The sequence below is a fragment of the Microchirus variegatus genome (assembly GCF_963457635.1).
Source record: "Microchirus variegatus genome assembly, chromosome: 11".
In the NCBI taxonomy this organism is placed as follows: Eukaryota; Metazoa; Chordata; class Actinopteri; order Pleuronectiformes; family Soleidae; genus Microchirus; species Microchirus variegatus.
The window spans coordinates 20,920,099-20,941,056 of record NC_139812.1 but is presented as its reverse complement, the minus strand read 5'-3'; the positions used below and the strand labels follow the sequence as shown (position 1 = coordinate 20,941,056).

At 39.4% G+C, this 20,958-nt stretch overlaps 1 protein-coding gene across 1 annotated transcript in view; it reads right to left on the bottom strand.

Annotated features, from left to right (window-relative positions):
* The window catches only part of adam12b (ADAM metallopeptidase domain 12b), a gene marked incomplete at both ends in the record, with an annotated part of 95,745 nt that overhangs the window by 58,040 nt on the left and 16,747 nt on the right, over positions 1-20,958 (bottom strand). The gene's annotated exons all lie outside the window — the stretch shown is intronic.

Genomic DNA, 20,958 nt, shown 5'->3' with positions numbered 1-20,958 from the left:
ATTCATTTTGTGCGTGCGAGTGTTTGTAGACATATTATAAACAGTAGGTCAGTGTGTGTGTGTGTGTGTGTGTTTCTCCTCAGGCCATGAGCAGATGGACAAAGTGAGCTCCGCCCTCAGCAACTGGTGAATGAGGAGTAGGAACACCGGTCTTTTTTTTTTGCAGCTACATACTCATGCGGACGTTAGGGAGGATGATCCAAGTATGTGTGCATATACAGTATATGTACAATATATATACACATACACACTGATCTCATCAACACCAGTACTCATTAGGAACAAAACTCAGTCCTAATGAGGCAGAACTTCATGTCTTAGAGTCAAATCGTGGTTAAAGTTAGGGAAAACCTGTCCAAATTAATGGAAGTTAATGCAATGTCCTAAGAAGAATAGCTACATAAACCATGTGCGTGTGGTCCAGGTATTACTCATGTTGTGGGGACCTTAAATGGGGAACAAAATCAAGTCCCCATAATGTAAATTAGGGTCAGGATTAGGATTAGGACAGTAGTATTTATGGCTTAGGTTAGAGTAAGTCTCCAGGAAATGAACGCAAGTCAATTCAATGTCCTCTGAAGTCATGGAAACCAGACTGTGTGTGTGTAAAAAATTGGAAAACATCATTTTTTTTTTCCAGAATAATGTGACACAAAGCTACCATATATCCCATTTTCCATTATTCCATTGCACAAAAAAATATCCAAATCATGAAAATTTGACATTGATTGCAGTCTTTCAACAAACAAAAGTGTTTTCTTATCTATTTTTGGGCCGGGAAAATTAAAGTTTTTTTATTAAGGGGATTACAGAGCAGAAAAACTATAATTAAGTCTGGATACTAAAGTGCACTATAAGTGCCGTGCCAAAACAACAACACTTTTTTTTTTTCCCTGCATAAAACATGAGATTCACAAAAGACAGAAATGGAGCCTGACAGGATTTAAAAACTAGAACATAGTGTTTCTGAAAACCTTCATATCCCACACAATGCTGTGCCGTCCCTCACAGAAAACAGAATTAGACCAGAATCCATTAAGCTAATAATGCTTGTTTTTCCCCACTCCCAACATTTTATCCGGACCATTTTAAGTTTTTTTGTACGACCTGATCAAAAAAAGCAGAATCAATCCTCTGTAGTCCAGACCATTTAGCTTCATTAAATACTTATTATCTCTTTAATGTGCCTTATCATGCCATTAGCACGGTTTTAAGCAAAGCTGATAAGCCACAGGCCTGTAATCACTTTAAAGAGACCGGCATGTCTCATTAAAAATGGATGACACATCAGAGAGAGAGAGAGAGAGAAGCATATGCTTAATAGAAACATCACAAAATAGCACTTTAAAAAGTGACTCTATCACAAGACTTTAACGTCAATATTAGATATAAAAAGGACAGGATTTATGTCGCGTAATTCCGAGCGAATGCGACATTTCCAGCTTAGGCAGAAAAGCATGTTTCCCCTGATGCTCTGACACTGTTTGAGAGCAAAGCTGTGGCTTTTACATGCGTGTAATCAACTCTTTGGCAAGAGTGCACAGTACAGCGGGTTTATTTATTTAGGCCACGAATGTTGATAACGGAAGTCTGAGGAGAGTTTTCCTCCTCCGTCCTCGCCACGCCCCCCCCTGGTTATACCCTTCGACTCCGCGGTGTTGGATTGTGTTTACATGCGTCTGAGAAGTGTGACCCTGCTGATGATCAAAAAAAAAAAAAAAAAACGTCCCAGCACATAGAAATAAATAAATCTGAGCCGCTGGAGGAGTGACAATCCTTTAACGCTCGCTCCCGAGCTCGCATGTACTCGTAAATAGGGGGAGATTTTGCTATTTTTATTGACAGCACTTAGGAAATGTCCTCCCCGCTGCAGCGGAGACGTGACGGTTTGTGGATTCCGTTGAACGGCAGTAATGAAGGACAGTGAGGGTGCAGATTCTCTCTGATTACTTCCATTTCTTCCCACTTTTTCTCGACTTGATTTTATTATGTGCATTTAACTTATGTTAAAGGTCCCATATTATGCAAAATGAACTTTTTAATCATTTTAATCCTTATATTTGGGACTCTGGAGGCCCTAACAAAGTGTCGCCAAAAGTGTGAAAAAAGATGACTCACTAATTTTTGTGGTCCTCCTCAGTCTAAGTACAGGAGATAAAACACGCTATGTTGACTTCCGCACTCATTGCTATGTATCAAGACGATAAATTATACAGAATAGTTGTGTCACAGAGCTCCGCTTTGTCCCTAAAAAACAAGAGAGTGCTGGCGAGGGCAACGGCATCCGAAAACCGGAAGTCCGCAAAAAGTTCTATTCTTGGCTCCACAGTGCAGCACAGAGTTCTACACAAACTTCCAGCCTCAGGGGATTTATCTGTCCAGTGGATACATGTTATATGACAACAATGTGCCTGCTAGAGCCTGCAAATCATCACTTTTCCAAATGCTAACGGCTGTTAGCTCCCAGTAGCCCTGTCCCTGAAGTGTTCTGAACAGGGCTGTTTTGGCAGCCAACTGCTGTGGTGCTTCATCCTTATGGTATTTTGGCCAAAGCATGTCACAGACATGTTCATTAGGACACCAAGGAACTAGGTAAACTTGGAGAAATAGAGTATAATTTAAAATCTATGTCAAATGTTTTGTAACTAAAGCACTGGATCAATAAAATGTGTAATTTAAAGATACTACACCACATTTTTGATGAAATATGGATGGACGTTGGCAAAAGGAATGAGTTTGAATGTCAGTGGAAAAACAAGTGCGACTTCTTCGAGTTAATAAAAGGTCAGAATGAAAGAGAAATGCAGAATTTCACAGAACAAACACTGATATTAACTTCTACTTTATAATTTTCTGTTATTAAAAACATAACACTATTCTTTATTGAAGACACATAAATGTCCTTTAATTGCTTTGGCCAATAAGCATCGACTCAATGCTCCGAAGGTGTGTGTGTGTTACGATTCAGTGCACACAGTCCGACATTGAATTAAAGATTCCCTACGCTAATTAAAAAAGGTTAATTGTGATGAATACGCAGTTCTTAAATTAATAGAAACTCTATCCCAGGTTTGTTTAAAAAAAAAAAAAAAAAAATCTCATTCTCTTTAGTTTAGGTGACACAAAAACAAAACTGATTTATATCTCTGAATATAATTTCCTGCATGGATTAATGTTGTGTAATTATTCTTCTTTAAAAAGGCCAGAGGAGGAATAAAAGTTTGTAAAAGTAATTTTTTTTCGTATAAAAACACAATATTTTAGGTGCAGCTTTTAAGTTGGGGCTGCAACCAATGCCTATTTGTAATTATTATCAATTATTACGTCTCTTATCTTCTCAAAAATGTCCATCAGTGTTTCCCAAACACTGGAACCAGATTACGTTCATAGATAAAAAACAACATAATGAAGCATTTCCACAATATTGAATAAATAATCATGCTGTAAAAATTAGTGCTGTCAAATGCGTTTAACAGCGTCGACGTTAACGCGCGCGTGACACGTTTCCATGACAACTGACCGGAAAAAGACGCACACGACGTCATGTTTACGTGACTCCGGATCGTTAAAATGAGTCTCTAAAGTAACGCTAAACTTTAAAAACAGAGGCACACATACGCAGCACACAGGTAGCGCTGCTCTTATCGTTTAATAAACAGACCGCTCCAGTTCCACTGTAGGTGTGCTAACCGGCGCTAAAATGAGCTAACGGAGCTAACTGGTAAACGGTGCGTGGACTCCGGTGTCGGGGCACGTAATGATGACGTCATTCGCGTCTTTTTCCGGTCAGTTGTCAAGGAAACGTGTCATGCGTTAATGCGCGTTAACCTTTTGCACAGCACTAGTAAAAATGTAAATCCTACACTGCAGCCTTTGCATTTAGCGCGCTATTGTCGCACATTGTGATGAATTGTTCAGCTCTATACACTGTGGAGGTTATAATATACGTTTACCACACTTGGGCGTTGACAAAAGTAGTGGGGAGTATAAATAACGAGACGTGATCAGATGGATCTTATTCAAAGACACTCGCACGCCTCGTCTCGACTTTTTAACCTCTCGTCTCCCGGCGTTCTGTTTGCATCTCTCTAAATGATTAAAAGGGGGATTACAGATGTACTGTACAGTATATATAAACCACACACACACACACACACACACACACACACACACACAACAATCAATGAATGTCATCCAGAAGATATGACAAAAAAATAAATAAAAAAATGCAGGGACATCGCAGGCAAGGACGCGCGGCACAGGCAGAGAAACTCGTTACAATGGACCATATAAAATCTCACCTCCTTTATCACCTCTGTGGAAATGAAGGACACATACGGAGGCGAGAGTTACTGAACCACACACACACACACACACACACGCACGCACGCACGCACGCACGCACGCACACACTACCACGTGAGTTTTGTTTGAATAAAAGCAGCCGTATTTAATCAACGCATGTCGTGTGTGTCACACACGCCGTTTACATGAATCCCTGTGTTTTTTAACACGGTCCACGGAATACCATGTTCCGTGCAAATTCAAAGCGACTGAAGCTCATTTGCATGAACGTGACTCCATGCCTCCGTGTCATAATTTCCCATTATACAAAAGCCCCTTGAGCATGAAACCATTTGAGAGAAATATAGCTCCTGCAGGAGTCGATCTGCTTCCTTTGAAGACTCATAACTTCACTGATATTTCTTTTTTTTTTTTTTAAATCCCCTCTCCCGCCCCACAAGCCTGACCCTAAGCCTTATTCCAATAGCTCCTACTTATGCTACTGTACGCTTCAACTCTCCCCCCCCCCCAAAAAAGAGAGATGAACTAAATAGGTGCGGTTGACAAGTCTAATTCTATTTCCACACGTGCATGCGGCCGCGTTCCAAATTGATTTACAGACAGCTCAGCGTCCCTGCAGCTTAGGCTCGGCTGTGTCGTGTGCACTGGAGTGAGGGATGGAGATGAGGGTGGGAGGAGCAGAGGGAGCAACACAGGAAAAAAAATCTCCCCCTGAACTGTGGAATTAGTGCCTTCCTTCCTTCCTTCCTTCAATCCACTCCTCTGGCTTTGTAAAATATTACTCATGTAAGTTTTACTTCTCTCTCTTTCGGATAAAAAAAAAAGGAATCCCATTAATCTGTTCTTTACAGTTTGCACTTTTATCAATTTGACCGTTTCATCAGTTTTCCGGTTTCTCATCGGTGTTTGCGTCCCAATTCAGGGAAGTCGCGTCCTTTCATGATTCTGTAGATTTTGTTAAAGTGATATGAGATGGTCTCCTCTAAATGGAAGGATTTTGTCTGCAACACTCACTGTTGCATTGAAAGCACTGTGTTGAAACCACCTGCATCTCTAGTTCATTAGCCCAGTCAATGTCCAATGGACTCAGGGATGGTTGGCCCAGGAAGAATCCTCAAATTGGCTCAAATAAAAGCAAGGTCTGCAATTTAAGCTTCTTACATGTGAACATTGTCAGGTTTCTTTGCTTCTGTATGACAAAAACCCCAAATAAACATGAGGAAATTGTCATTTTAAAACACTGATTAGTTTTTAAAATAGTAAGTTAGCAATTAGCTGAGAAAATGATTCCCCAAACAACAACTTGAATGGCTGTCTTTGAAGGACACAGCTTATACTGTATGTACAGTATTTTCGACACAGCACTACTCATATCTGCCTCCCAATGATTTCTTTGTTATATGGAGCAAAGAAATGAAGAAAATATTCACATTTAAGAAGCTAAAACAATCCAAAGTCTTGTTTTAATTAATGAAAAAAGCTTCAAACCGAAGAATCAATGATCAGAACAGTTGACCAATCGAATAACTGTTTCAGCTCTAATGATAGCACTACAAAATGTCCCATAAAACATACTATATTATTATATGAATGAAAATAGTCTCATGATGCAGATATACAATTTTGTCTAAATAGTCCAATCTAAACTATAAACATTAAAAGCCATAATATATTATATAGAATTATTATTTCTCAGAACTGTTAATTATTTGAATTCGAACTACACTTCATCCATAGTGAGTATAACTGTGGTTTGAAGGACTGATCGACCGCTTTTACCAACAGAACAAAAAAAAAATCCAATATAAATGCCGGAGTGGGCAGCAGACCAATATCAACCAAGCCTATTTAAATATTGACCGACCAAAGCAAAGAAACCCCGAAGCCATTCAATGAGTCGAGACTCCTCCTTTGTTTAAAGTCACACATTTGAAATCTTTCAGCAGAGACATCACACGGGTCCTTTTCAAATACAGATCTAATCACAGGCAAAAGGACAAGGACAAGGAATTTCGAGCAAATTGGTTTTACTGAGGGCCACACGGTTGGTGCTCTTGCATTTGCAGCAGGAAGTTTGAGCCCCGGGTTGGAACTACGGTTGCAATATGGGGATTAGGCATTATCTGTGTGGACACCAACAGGATTGATGGTCCAAAAGTAGCCGGCCATATCACGAATCTGGAGGCTCAGAGTCCAGACTCTTACGGGTGAGGTCACCACTGGTCGCCTCTCGTCTCCAACACGTACGTGTGAATCATCTGCCTCTTAAACCCATGAAGGCATTCATGGTGAAACGCATACTTTCTGATAACACATTCAAATGACATTTTCCCCCCATCACTGACCATATGATTTCTTTCATGCCTGCTCGGCTCATTGAAGAATATATATATATACATATATATATATATATATATGTATATATAGACCCAGAGGAGCATCAGTGACAGAAAGTAATAAAATGCACTGATAGTGAGTGACAGCGAGGTCATGTGATTAATTCCTCAGGGAGGACACGAGGAGACGAGAGTAATAATGCATTGTTTGAAATAAAAAGCAGCCGTCTTGACAATGCTCATGCACTGAGAGATTGTACCACGTTCCTGATCACTAGAGAGCAATTGACTGTCATACTGTGTGTAGAATAAGTTCCAGAGCATGTGATTCTACATTGATTGTGAGGACATTGTTGGCTTTCGACGTCAGGAACGCGTGCTTCTTCTGGCATCTTCTTACAAAGCATCTCCACTGCAATATTAACCTTTTTATCTTTTATTCTTCCAGATATATTCTCATTTTTGCCACCCATTGCATTTCACTGGCTTTTTTTTTTTTTTTCATGAGTGCAGCAGAGTCTTAATAGAATTTGGGTAAAAAGGTGCACGGCTGCAGGTGCAAAGCGAGGATTAAACATGGCACGGTGTCAATCCCTGGAGCGTTTTTATGGTTTTAATGAAAGCGCACGTCAGTTATGGTGTGAAACATTGCAATTTTTTGTCGCCGGAATTATTTCCCCCCCTCACTTGTGAACTAAGTGGCGGCCAAGAGCGCTGAGGTAAAAGCGGAGCAGTTAGAGAATGAAGTGCTTCATGGCTGTTGGCTCCAACGTCCGGAATATTCTAACTCAATTAAACGATCCCGACACTAAACATTATTTTTCTTCCCTCAAAAGACTATACAAAGAACATGAAGTCATGCTCCCCCTGCACCCCTTTAAAGGGAATAGTCTGTCAAATCAGCGAGGAGGGAAAAATGTGCTCACACAGAGAGCAGAGTGAGCGAGTGTGTGCGTGAATAAAGACAAATTCTCCTACTTCTAATGGAGCAAAGGGTGAAAAAGGAGATCGCTGCTAGCTGTTGGTGAAAATCAGACGCTGAAGGATAAAAGTGAATCGTCTTTTCATAATGATCATTATTTGTCGTTCTGCTCCATTGTCTTTAAAGCACTGTTTGATTTGAATTTCTTCTGTTTCTTGCTTGGTCTTATACATTAATCTCTTTATAGGTCCATCCATCCATCCATCTATCTATCAGCGAGTTAACTATCTGCCATCTATCGCTAGCTAGGTATATATCTATCCATCTGTCTGTCTGTCTGTCTGTCTGTCTGTGAGTTAACTATCTGTTAGCTAGTTATCTATCTATCTATCTATCTATCTATCTATCTATCTATCTATCTATCTATCTATCTATCTATCTATCTATCTATCTATCTATCTATCTATCTATCTGCTTGCGAGTTAACTATCTGCCATCTATCGCTAGCTAGGTATATATATATATCTTCTAGCTAGTTATCTATCCATCCATCCATCCATCCATCCATCCATCCATCCATCCATCTATCTATCTATCTATCTATCTATCTATCTATCTATCTATCTATCTATCTATCTATCTATCTATCTATCTATCTATCTATCTGCAACCTTACCGTCCCGCAAATAATGGGTATTCTATGGTATTTTCCAGGTGGTTGACCAAACACTTGATAAGTCTATTTGGGAACATACTGCCGTTGTATGACCTGACATGTGAGACACGAGACCTGATAAGACAGTTTGAGTCAAAACAGTTCAAAGATATCATGCTTTAAATAAGGATTTTAAACATTTTTCACCATCAAACTTCCTTAACTCTGCTATATTAAAACCCTGTCTTACACCCATTGAGTTCACTTCTCATTGTCAATACACTGAGAAACGGTGCCAACATAAAGAATCCGTCCGGTCGAAGGTTTTTTGGCTCCCTTCTGTTAGGATACCACGCACAGAGACACGCTGCAGTCTGTAGATTCGTCAAACAGAGAGTCATCACTTATACGACAGTGGTCGGGAAAGTGTTTTTTTCCGTGCACTCTTTAGCCGTCTATCAAAGTGTCTTGTTGTGATAAACGACCACGTGTCAGAAAGAAACAACGCTTTATGTTGGATGTCCTCCATTTTTTTTTTTGCTCTCTCCGTTTTACCGAGTCACATTCTTCTTCTTCTTTGTGGAATTTATTGCCGCGTCGTGCTGGAATGACGTCACGCCAAATTCAGCTGACGCATATTATGCAAATTATGCGACGTAATTAACGCGTCTGGTTAAGCGCTTACACGAGCCAGATCAGGGCGTATCATTCCAAACATCACAACTGCACTGCACCGCGGTGGTGGAAAACAAGGCTTCAGTTAATTAGCTGCTGGTGTTAGTATTCTCTTCACACATCGCTCCACCGAGGCGGTTTGTTGAAAGTGGATGCTCCTAAACATTATTCCATAGTGTACGATTCTTTATGAACGTAACAAGGGAGAGCAAAAAAAAAAAATGTTTCAGGTCACTGGATGATGCCAATGATGCCAATGATGATGATACTAATTCAAAACACCTGCAGGCAAAAAAATCACCATAACAAGCAGAGCGCCATCAAATCTTTATACGGCGCACGTGAGATGTTTGAAAAACGTGCTCTGGAGAGCAGAGAGCCCACGTCGTGTCTGATTGATCTATTGAGTTTAACTGACGTAAGGGTTAGTCTGAACCTGGTGTTGATTATCTTCAATTACTGACGGACAGATTCCTCAAAACACAGGAAACAAAAATGCTGGAGAGCATGAATCAACACCAAAAAACTGACATCCAAAAGAGAGAGTTTCTTCATCGATTAAATTGAGTATTGTTTTCTATATAGAGCTGTTACAATGCACAATTTTGGACCGGCCCGCGGCCCATTAAGCCATAAATAATGCATGTATTATTGAAAAGACAATAAAACTGTAGCGTCACCTATTTATGACACTTTGCAACACTTGGCGTCCCTTTTTGGCAAATACTAGTACAGCTGTAATTGTTGGCAGCCTATGTATGTACCAGAACATTTTGCACTATGAGCCAACTGTAGTGGTACCTGTGTCTTGTTGGTACTGGTACTTTTATTTCTGCAAAAATAGCCTTTTGTGGCCATTGCACCTAATTGTGACTTTTATACCCAAATGTTGTTGGTACTGTAACTGTGACCTTTTTGCCCTGTACGCAAATTCTATTGAACCTAAATGTTGGTGGTTTTGTTACTTTTGGCACACAACTAGCAGCCATTTCACTTAATAAGTGCTAAATAATTTATAACATTTTGTATCTATTTGTATCCGTTTACTGTACATGCAACACAAAATAGTAGCACAGGTGTTGACCGGCCCACTGGCTGGACAGGCTTCCGAAAAGCTGGCCCTCCGGAAATGTATAGCCCTGCAAAGGTCATCAATAGGTCATAAGTGATATTTGTGAATAGAACTATTTTTGGTGACGTCAAAGGTAGTATTCGTCAGTAACATCACTATTTAGCGAGTTAAAAACAGTGTGACGCCAACAAAAAATCCTGAAATATAATAATAAAACAAAAATACTAAAAAATTGAAAGCTGCAGTCCAAAGTTCATCCAAAGACACTTTTATGTTGTGTGTTGAAATCCTCTTCAAGTCAAGACGCCCATCAATAAATAAAGTTGTGTTGGGCATGAGAAAAAAAACCCCCAAAAAACTGTTGCACTGTTCAAAGGTCGGTTTCTGACGAGTGCGTAAAAGAACCACGCGGAACACGTGGAAAACCAGAGAGTGCGGTCGCTTTTTTGCGTCTTCATTAAAAGTTTGTGGGGAAATAAGTATTCTAAACAACCTCTGGGAGAAGTTTTTTGTATTCTCGTCCAGTGCGGAGATGAACTGCTTCTGTATTCCCATTCATAGCGAGCTACACACCGGAACTAATGAGTGACTGGGGATCTTCAAGGGAGGTGGGTCTATTATTATTCATTGAAAAAGAGTAAACAAACGCATAAATGTTCATGTCAGAGGGTTCCTATCTGTCCAATTAATCTATGGTGTCTCCCCAGGGCTGCCTCGCTGTTCAGCCATACTTTTTTTGTCTTAAGGGGGGGGGATGCAATTAGGAGCTGAGCAGAACAAAAAATATATATTTTGTCTTTTATTTTCTGATTTATTCTTGCCCAAAAATAAGGGGGAACATGAGATAATTGAAGCATATCAATATAAATCATCCTCTCCCACAGTCAGACCCATGCGAGCCATCTGAGCGGTTGTTTTGAAAGTCGACGGACGAAAGCGTCTCAAAACTTTAACTCTCGCCCGCACAACTGAAGACGACCGCTTCAGTGAAACACTTCATCTCCACTGACTGCACACACGTCCCCAACCATCAGCAATTCTTCCCTCCTCGCAAAAAAAAAAAAAAAAAAAAAAAAAAGAAGACAGTCTCACGTCATTAAACTCCCCGGCTCTTAACACTTTCATGGACGCTGCGCCGATTCTCCAATTGGATAATAGTGTCTAATTTGTCATTCTCCGCCCCATTACCTTGTGAACATGGTGAAGACGGAAAACTTTCACTTGGCACTGATGTATCATTTTAACATACTGATCGGGGTGAGCAATCTGTCAGCAGCGCTGACGCCGTGTAACGCGAGGCTTCTGGGCGTCGACAGGGAGACGTCGATTACTGGACGGAGCGACGGGCGCTAACGCAACAAGAGTTAGGAAGACCACACATCTTAGAAGTAACGTCTCTCATTTTAAAGACATCAAATATATACCTATATGTGTGTGTGTATATATAATATATATAATATATATATATACACATACATATGTATATATATATATATATATATGTGTGTGTGTATATATATATATATATATATATATATATATATATATATATGTGTGTGTGTGTATATATATATATATATATATATATATATATGTGTGTGTGTGTGTATATATATATACATATATATATATATATATATATATATGTATATATACACACATATATATATATATACACATATACACACATATATACATATACATATATACACACATATATACATACATATATACACATATACATATATACACATATACACATATACACATATACACATACATATATACACATACATATATACACACACATGTATATACATATACATATATGTATATTATGACTGTAACACGTTAGCATATAGTTGTAAAGGTAACTACACTGAAGATTCCCAACAACTGAGAATTGTAGCAAAATATAAAAACTCCCAACAATAGTTTCCAGAGAGATATGGATATATACAGTATATACATATACATACATATATATATACATACTTACATACAAAGATATATTATATACATATATACACGTATGCATACATGTATGTGTGTATATATGTATCTATCTATCTATACATACACACACACACATACAAACACACACTGTATATACACAGTATATAGATTGAGACAGATAGAGATATAGATAAATGATGATATAGATAGATAGATATAAACAGAGATGCATATAGAGACAGGGCCAGACAGATATAGATACTGTATAGATATATAACAGCTAAAGTTTACTGACAATTTAGTTTCAGTTTATACATGACTTATATTCAAAATGTATCATATATATAGATGCATTGCAGAGTGGAGGGACGGTCCATTCCAATAAATATTAAAGTGAGGTACATCATTTGTTAGAATTAAAATGTCTGCCCTCATTTCTACAGATCTACACTGGAAAATCCTTCTTACAGAAGTTTATAATGATGGTAAATCCCTGCAAGTCCTTGGAGATAGATCTATAGCAATGTGACATTTTAAACTAATGCATCTTCTGCATACAACACTGGTCACATGACCTTGCAGAGCTCTAAGAGGTATGACAGTACATGTTATGTGTTAATTATGTTTAGTTGAAATACATACATGGGTGAATAAGAGACTTGGAACACACGTGAAAACGCGAACGTGAAATCCTGCCAACAGAGAAATTCTGTTAAACAATTCCTGTACCGCACCTAATCTGAATTTATATCACCTGTACGCGGTGACGGCGCGGTGAGCGATATTGCCGGCAGTAACCTTATCAGATAAACCCCATCGAGAGGCTGCAACAGCTGCTGAGCTGTGCCGTCTCAAGTATAATCACCCTTATTTCTCATGGGTGCGCAAACAAAAGACCAACTCTCTGTGCCACACTGAGACACAAGAGGAGGATGTGACTCACGCGCACAGAGCAATTCCTATTTTGACAAGGATTTCTCATTAAAGCTCTTATTAAAAGCGACGGCTTTTGGAAACTTGTGAAGACTGATTGTGGGAACTGCAATTTGGTGACAAACTGTATACACTCATGGCTGCATCCTGTGGGAGACAACAAAAAACCCGAGGTGGGGTTTGTACAGCGTGGTCCAAGCATGCATTTTGTGAGAAATCTATTTACGTGCAGCGGACTAATGTAATCATTCATGTACGACACTCTACAGGATGCGTTTCCTGCTGATGCAGACAAATGGCGCGCGGGATTAATATGGATATTATGCATAATCAACATCTGTAGGCCCATTACGCAATTTAAAAAAAAAAAAACTCCCAATGCAGATAATAAATTTGCTGCTCACCTACAACAAGATAATAGCTCATTCCATCTGACACAATAGAGCACATGACAGATTGTAATTTATAATAAAAAGTGCTTTGTGAACAGAGATGCAAATCCCTCCCCTCCCCTCTGTGCGTTCGGAGGCTCTTGCTCTCTGCGATTTGCTCAGAAACTGAAAGAGGAAATCGCTTACGCTTACAGGTTCCTAATTGTTTGTCCTGTGAGCAGATGGCCCTCTATCTCTATCTCTCTGTACTGTAAACTGTACGTAAGGTTAAAAGCACTTGAACATTGGCGATGTTCTACTCGCATAAACGGAAAATGAATATAGATGGTCGAAAAGACACAGAACACAACACGAGCGTAATAGTTAAGTACAATTTTATTTGTACTGCTACAACAAAACGGATGATGTCATAAACCGCGTTTAGTGCTTTAACGTCGTGTTTTTTTATAAGAGCAAATTTGTAAAACATAATATAACATTATTTTTACTGCCATTTCCGTAACACTTAACGTTGAATATGAACCGGCCGTTTCTGAGAGACACTATTTGATCAGTCCTAGACCGGAAGTTCCAATTAACGCTGTTTTTTTCAGTATGTATCTGCGTCATTACCTTGTTTAAGAAGCCCTGAAGGTTCAAAACAAACAGTTCAGCCACTGCTGAGAACGCTGTGTTTTATTGTAATCTCGGGCTCAGCGAGATCTCTGAAAAAACCCGGTCCGGTTACGTAAACACCGGTTCTCCGGAACAGCAGATCCTCCCGCTCCGGGCACTAGTCCGGGCACATCCGGTTGCGAACATTGAACCGCGGAAGAAGAATAACGTCCGTTGTGGAGGTGTTTTTCACGAGCAAAGCAAAGCCTGGCTCTGATGGTTGGCTCTGTTCCCACGACTCCAAAAAACTACCACTCAAATGTTTTTCCCCCAAACACCACCCCAGACTCCTCACTCCACTTCTTTACCCTTATTGTCCTTCAAGATCAGGCCAACTTCTCCCAAGGACACTTTGCATTATCCACAAAGTCTTCAGCCAACTCATTAAAGATGGCAGGAGGCGAAATGTGATTACTGTGTGCTGTACGCTTAAGGAAGATATCACTTCAATGTCAAAAAAGAGGGGGAAATTTTCCAGTCAGATCAATACTCAAACAGGGAAAAAAAGAGAAGAAGAAGGAGTGTGTTTTGGGTGAGTTGACGCCGCACATGCACACACTGCAAAAGGAGAGCTGGAGCAGATCTGGCTGCAAAAGCATTTTTGTTCCTCGAGCCGAGGATGGCAGCGAGCCAGAGCAGCAGGTAAAGGACTTACAGCCGCCGCAGTTAACCTCTATGAAAAACTTGGATTATGATCCAGGGCGGATTTATTTCAGGTACCACTGAGACAGTAAAATATGATACAATGGACTGTTCCAGTGATAAATCAGACGATTCTGAAGGATTATCATCAGGCACAGAAACTCAGCACAGAAGGTTTGAGGGGGAAAATGATGAGAAACAAATTGGAACGCGAACACAGATTTTATATCGGTCACATTGAGAATCAAAATGGAGACGACGTTTGTTATAAATTAATCTACCATTATGTGAACATGTACCGCTAACTACAGTGTTGTGGTTGTCACCATAGACCATATCTGAAAAAGAACATCCACTTCTCCTAAGGACACCAATGCGCAAGTACCAATATAATGATTGGCCACCAGGGGGAAACCTCTCTGTTTACAATTTTTTTTTAAATTTGATTGGAAGTTTTATGGAAAAATAAGCTTCTAATTCTCACTTGATTTATACATGACGTGACATTTCCCTAATGAGTTGGTCACAATCACTAGTTTCTGGTCTTTTTTCAGTAGCACAAGTCAGGTTTGTAATTATATTCCCATTTACAGGAAAGTAGACGTGAATGGACAGTGATTGACAGCTGATAACAACAAATGGCAGCATTTGAATTTTGGTTCGCGAAACCACAAAATGGTCGCGACCAATAACAGTTCTGGCAGCTGCAAAACGGGAATTCAGACAACTTCACGACTGGTTGCCACTTGGTTTTTGTCATCCCCATGTTTTTGTGAAAAATTCAAAATGAACACAAACAAGTATTCAATCAAAAATATACGATTTATGAGATTGGGTTGACAAACTGTTTGTAGTTTAAACCAATTTATTTTTGGAAGAACTGAACACCAATTCACCGCCAACCGATCTGTGCCAAATATCGGTACCTGTGGGTGCATCCAAGTGAAGAGAACACCATAAATTAAGCGAGAGGGGAAGATGCAGCTGCTCTGGGCTTCATCCACGAGCTGCTCTGCCTCCAAAAGCTCAGCTCAGAAGTCCAGAAGAGTACAAAGTCTAACCTGAACCAGACAGGATTTTTTTTTTTAAAGCCCAACGCAGTTTACAAGCTGCACTGTGATCATGTCTCTGATGCACGACATGGTCACTGACAACAGGCACGCTCACAGCAAATGACCATGAATGCACACATGGATATAAAATTAAAAAAAGCCCAGCCAAGGTGAAAGAACACGACCCAAAACTGATTTTTGGCAACAACAACAAAAAAAACCTGAGCCATTTGTCCTGCTACTGTGAACACTGTGTTCTGGTTTGGCAGTCCAGGGTGGGGGTAGGAATATGGCTCTAAGGTGCCAGCCTGTTCATTTTGGTAGGTCTAAATACATGTTCTTGGTATTAAAAAAACCGTTGAGACTAATATTGTGAAAGTTCATTATGTCTACTGATTCAAATTAGTTTTTTTGGTTCGTTTTTTAGACAATAGTTAGTTTTCCATTATCTTGCTAACCAATTTTGTCGTGTATGTTGCTCCTTCATCAGAAGATAAGTTAAAGGTGCATTATGTAATAATAACTCTAAAGCAACTGGCCATAAAATCCTCCTTATATGTCACAGAGACTCAGGAATAATGTTCATATAACAAACTGAACTCACCAACAACAAAAGTACAGCCAAAATATTTGCATTAAAAATATTTTGCAGACTGCAAATCATGTTTATGTTTTGAAATCATGTTTTGGCATGTGGCGCCACCTACCACCTACTACCAATCATTGCAGTCAGTAGAGTCTCAGCTGCCAAGCAAACCACGGGTTGCCAGTTACGTCAGAAAACAAAACCTAAAAGACCTCGGTATTTTAATGTAGTAACCGTTTTTGGCCACATTCTTACATATGGCACCTTTAACTTTCTGGTGACGTGCCTGAGGGAGCGTACATGCTGTCAAACACCTGGAGCGCCGACCTGGGAGGGGCAACCGTAAAGCAGGAGGCGTGATCGACCTAACATCAGGTGACAGTTCTGAGGAAGGTGGAAGATACATGCCGAAACTGGTAAGCAAGGTAAAGGAAAACTTACTATCGTCTAAAAAACTAACCAAAAGTCTAGACTTCGACTTAAAACTGCTTTTCTTTTGGATAAAAGGCAACTCTGGTACCAGTAAAACAGAGATGATTTTCATGCATTGTTTTGTTTGTTAACTTTCTACAGTAGAATATAGCCTTGTATAAAGACTAAACACATGGGAACTATCAAAGATAACCTTTAACTAAGTAGCATACCATGTCCTGATTATTCAATAAGCTCAAGAACACAATCAAACAACTCTAGAGATACTGTTGTGCGCCTTTATGTAGCTCGAGTGTCACGATCTTCCATTGGTGCGAAAAGATAAAAGCCTGGTGGACTTCATTGTTCTCTAGCCTCACAGGAGAATCATCGGCACGACACAATGAACACAACACAAGTGCAGTGAAATAGACGAGTGGATTTTTAACCTCGTATTGATAAATTAATTTACTGTGACAGGACGCGTGAAGGGCGTGGAAGGAAGGGACGTGAATGATATGAAGGGGTAAAAAAAAAAAAAACATGGACAGGAAAAAAGTTAGAGGGAGTGAACTGACTGACTGAGCTGATATCACAGCTGCTGCAAAAGCATCAAGCACATGTGCAGTTCACGACCTCGTGCAGTTTGTTACAGGTCAGCAAAAGATTTCTTCAGACGGGACCAGACGAGAGTTTGCTTCACGGCCGCGATTCGGCATCCGAGTTGACAGCCAAACAAGCAAGAGGAGATCATTCTTCCCCCCACATAAAAGAGCGGCGACAAAAGACAGAGCAACGTAGAGTTCAGCTTATCTCACGCGCTTGACAGATCTAATTAGTGTCGAGGAAAAGTGGGATTTTTTTTTTTCTCCTTTTGTCTGGTCTGCAACTCTGCTCACAACAGACACGTTCTGCCTCTGTGGTACCACAACTCTGCATTGTCATCGACGTTATTGCGCTAATGTGCATCTTTCCTATAGAAATCAGATCATTGGGGGGATGTTGCTATGGGGATATTTTTTTCCCTCCCTCGTCAAAAGCATAATGACTTTGTTTAGATGTGGCATGCGTTTCAAAAGGGCTCCTTTTCCTCTTTTCTTTCCTGTCACAGAAGAATGAAAGGAAATGTTCTCACAGGGAAACGCATGGTCGTCTTTTTTTCACAGAGCTCGTTACATGTACACATCCAGCTCATTGTGTTTGAAGAAGAAAAACAACCCAAAAACGCATTTTAATCAAAAACGGCACACTTGAATAGGACTTGAAGTGGCACACGATGACAATGTATTTTGTAGGCCTTGAAGAAAACTATATTTAGATTTGTTGGCATGCGTCACCAGGGGCACACTGACTTCATTTAGTGCCAATCTTTCATTTGACATTTAGATCTGACAATAAATTGCGCTCTGGGTGATCAGACAGTAATAAACCGAGGGCAGACTATTGATCCGAGTGACCAAAACATTCCCAGACGTTGTCAAGGATACAACATCAACTACATTGAACACCTGCGAGCAGCAGCTCACACCGAAAAACACCCCAAAAACATAATCTTATCTCATATAATTCAAAACATGTGCATGAAGTTGAAGATGAAACCAATTAAAAAAAAGTTAACTCGTGAAAAACTGCTTCAAGGACGCAACATGGCATACACTTGCCTGGGGGCCCCCAAGATGAAAGATGGGCCCCCCCTTGGGGAGCCGCAAAACACCATAAAGGGCATTTTAATTTCATCATTTATTAATGAATCCATTAACGTACTTTTAAATCATGCACTTGTAGAATATTTTTATGCCATTTTTGTACATCTAGTTTTAAATGTAACTTCTTATGTATGTTTCATCTGCAGGTTTCATAATTTGGAGTCCTTCATTTCCCATTCAAAGTGATTATTCAGTAATGTATTTTAGACTCATACAATACTTAAAATGTTATAAATAATTATTTCATACCATTTCTCTGAAAAAAAAATGAAAAAGTTATTATGTTGGGCCTCCGTGTCCCTTTTGCCTGGGGCCCTAAAATGCTTTGAAACACCCCTGCCTCTTTCAATCTTGATTTCTCACATTTGTACATAGAAGATGTAAAGTACAAACCAGGTAATATTAACGCTGGTAACAGAAGGTGTTGCAAACCAAGCGTCTCTTATCTAGACACCTTCACTTTTCAAAAAAAGTTGGACAAACTTCAGGATTTATTTCCATTTTATATATAAAGCTTCTTGAAGCCGACACCGTTTCATCTGCTTGGAACCAGTTGCAGAAACACCCGGAAACACCCTGGTTGCTTGTGAAATAATTCAGAATAATTTGGGTGGCAGGTGAATCTGCTGGCTGACGCATTGACTCATGCACACTTGAATGTTTCTGGTATTCATCCGTCTTCTTATTTGTGCTGCCGTCTCGTTTCGGCTGTGATTTTGGAAACACAATTAAACTTTTCTGCTTATAAAAAACCCCAAAAAGGGCAGCGTAAATGCAGTAAATCTCACCATGTGTGGCCAGCTCTATTCTTCTTCTTCTTTCTCTCTCTCACACACACACTCACATGTACAGTATGAGCACCATGCTCCCCCAGACAGCGCTATTGAAGTCTTTAATCAAGACTAATGTGGAATGTCCTACACGACCGCCATTAATCATTTCAAATTGCCCTGCTGTGCCATTGATCAATGCTATAGATCACAGCATTTGCTGCTAGCGCAGGTCTGCATGTCCCACCAGCCCCGTTTTCACTGCACAACCAGTCTAACCTTAATTATTACATGTAGCAGTGTCGTTACCATTGAAAACATGACAGAGTATCCTTCATTTCATTCTTAAAAAGATTTTCCCCAAAAATGACTCTAACCCCATCCTTATTACACACCGGTAGTGAACACACAAATAAGCTGGGCACAGGAGCAGTGTGAAGCACTTTCTGCATCCAGTGGAGCAATCAGGGATTGAGTGTCTTGCCCAGAGGCTGGAACATTTCAGGATTTGATCAAAGTGCATCAGGGAAAATGGATCATTTCCCTATTTTCAAAAAATCATTAAAATTATTCCTTAAGAGCTTTGCAAACATTTTCAACGCATCCTTGATCAGGGCGATGCTGACTATTATGATGGTAAATTTCAAGTCATTCCGAGATACTTTTTGTTTTTGAGAAAAAACTCAGCTCCTTGTCAAAGTGCATCAGGGAAAATGGATAACTTCCTGATTTTCAAAAAATCATTAAAATTATTCCTTAAGAGCTTTGCGAATATTTTCAATGGATCCTTGATCAGGGCGATGGTGACTATTATGATGGTAAATATCAAGTCATTCCGAGATACTTTTTGTTTTTTTGAAGAAACTCAGCTCACTGTCAAAGTGCATCAGCGAAAATGGATCATTTCCTGATTTTTTTTAAAAATCATTAAAATTATTCCTTAAGAGGTTTGCAAATATTTTCACCGCATCCTTGATCAGGGCAATGCTGAGTATTACGATGGTAAATTTTAAGTCATTCCGAGATACTTTTTGTTTTTTTGAAGAAACTCAGCTCACTGTCAAAGTGCATCAGGGAAAATGGATCATTTCCTGATTTTTTCAAAAAATCATTAAAATTATTCCTTAAGAGCTTTGCGAATATTTTCAATGGATCCTTGATCAGGGCGATGGTGACTATTATGATGGTAAAAATCAAGTAATTCTGAGATACTTTTTGGTTTTTTTGAAGAAACTCAGCTCACTGTCAAAGTGCATCAGGGAAAATGGATCATTTCCTGATTTTTTCAAAAAATCATTAAAATTATTCCTTAAGAGGTGTGCAAATATTTTCAACGCATCCCTGATCAGGGCGACGCTGACTATTATGATGGTAAATTTCAAGTCATTCCGAGATACTTTTTGTTTTTTTGAAGAAACTCAGCTCACTGTCAAAGTGCATCAGGGAAAATGGATCAATTCCTGATTTTCAAAAAATCATTAAAATTATTCCTTAAGAGCTTTGCGAATATTTTCAATGGATCCTTGATCAGGGCGATGGTGACTATTATGATGGTAAAAATCAAGTAATTCTGAGATACTTTTTGTTTTTTTGAAGAAACTCAGCTCACTGTCAAAGTGTATCAGGGAAACTGGATCATTTCCTGATTTTTTCAAAAAATCATTAAAATTATTCCTTAAGAGGTTTGCAAATATTTTCACCGCATCCTTGATCAGGGCAATGCTGACTATTATGATGGTAAAAATCAAGTCATTCCGAGACACTGTCAAAGTGTATCAGGGAAACTGGATCATTTCCTGATTTTTTCAAAAAATCATTAAAAATATTCCTTAAAAAATTTGCAAATATTTTCAACGCATCCTTGATCAGGGCGATGCTGACTACTATGATG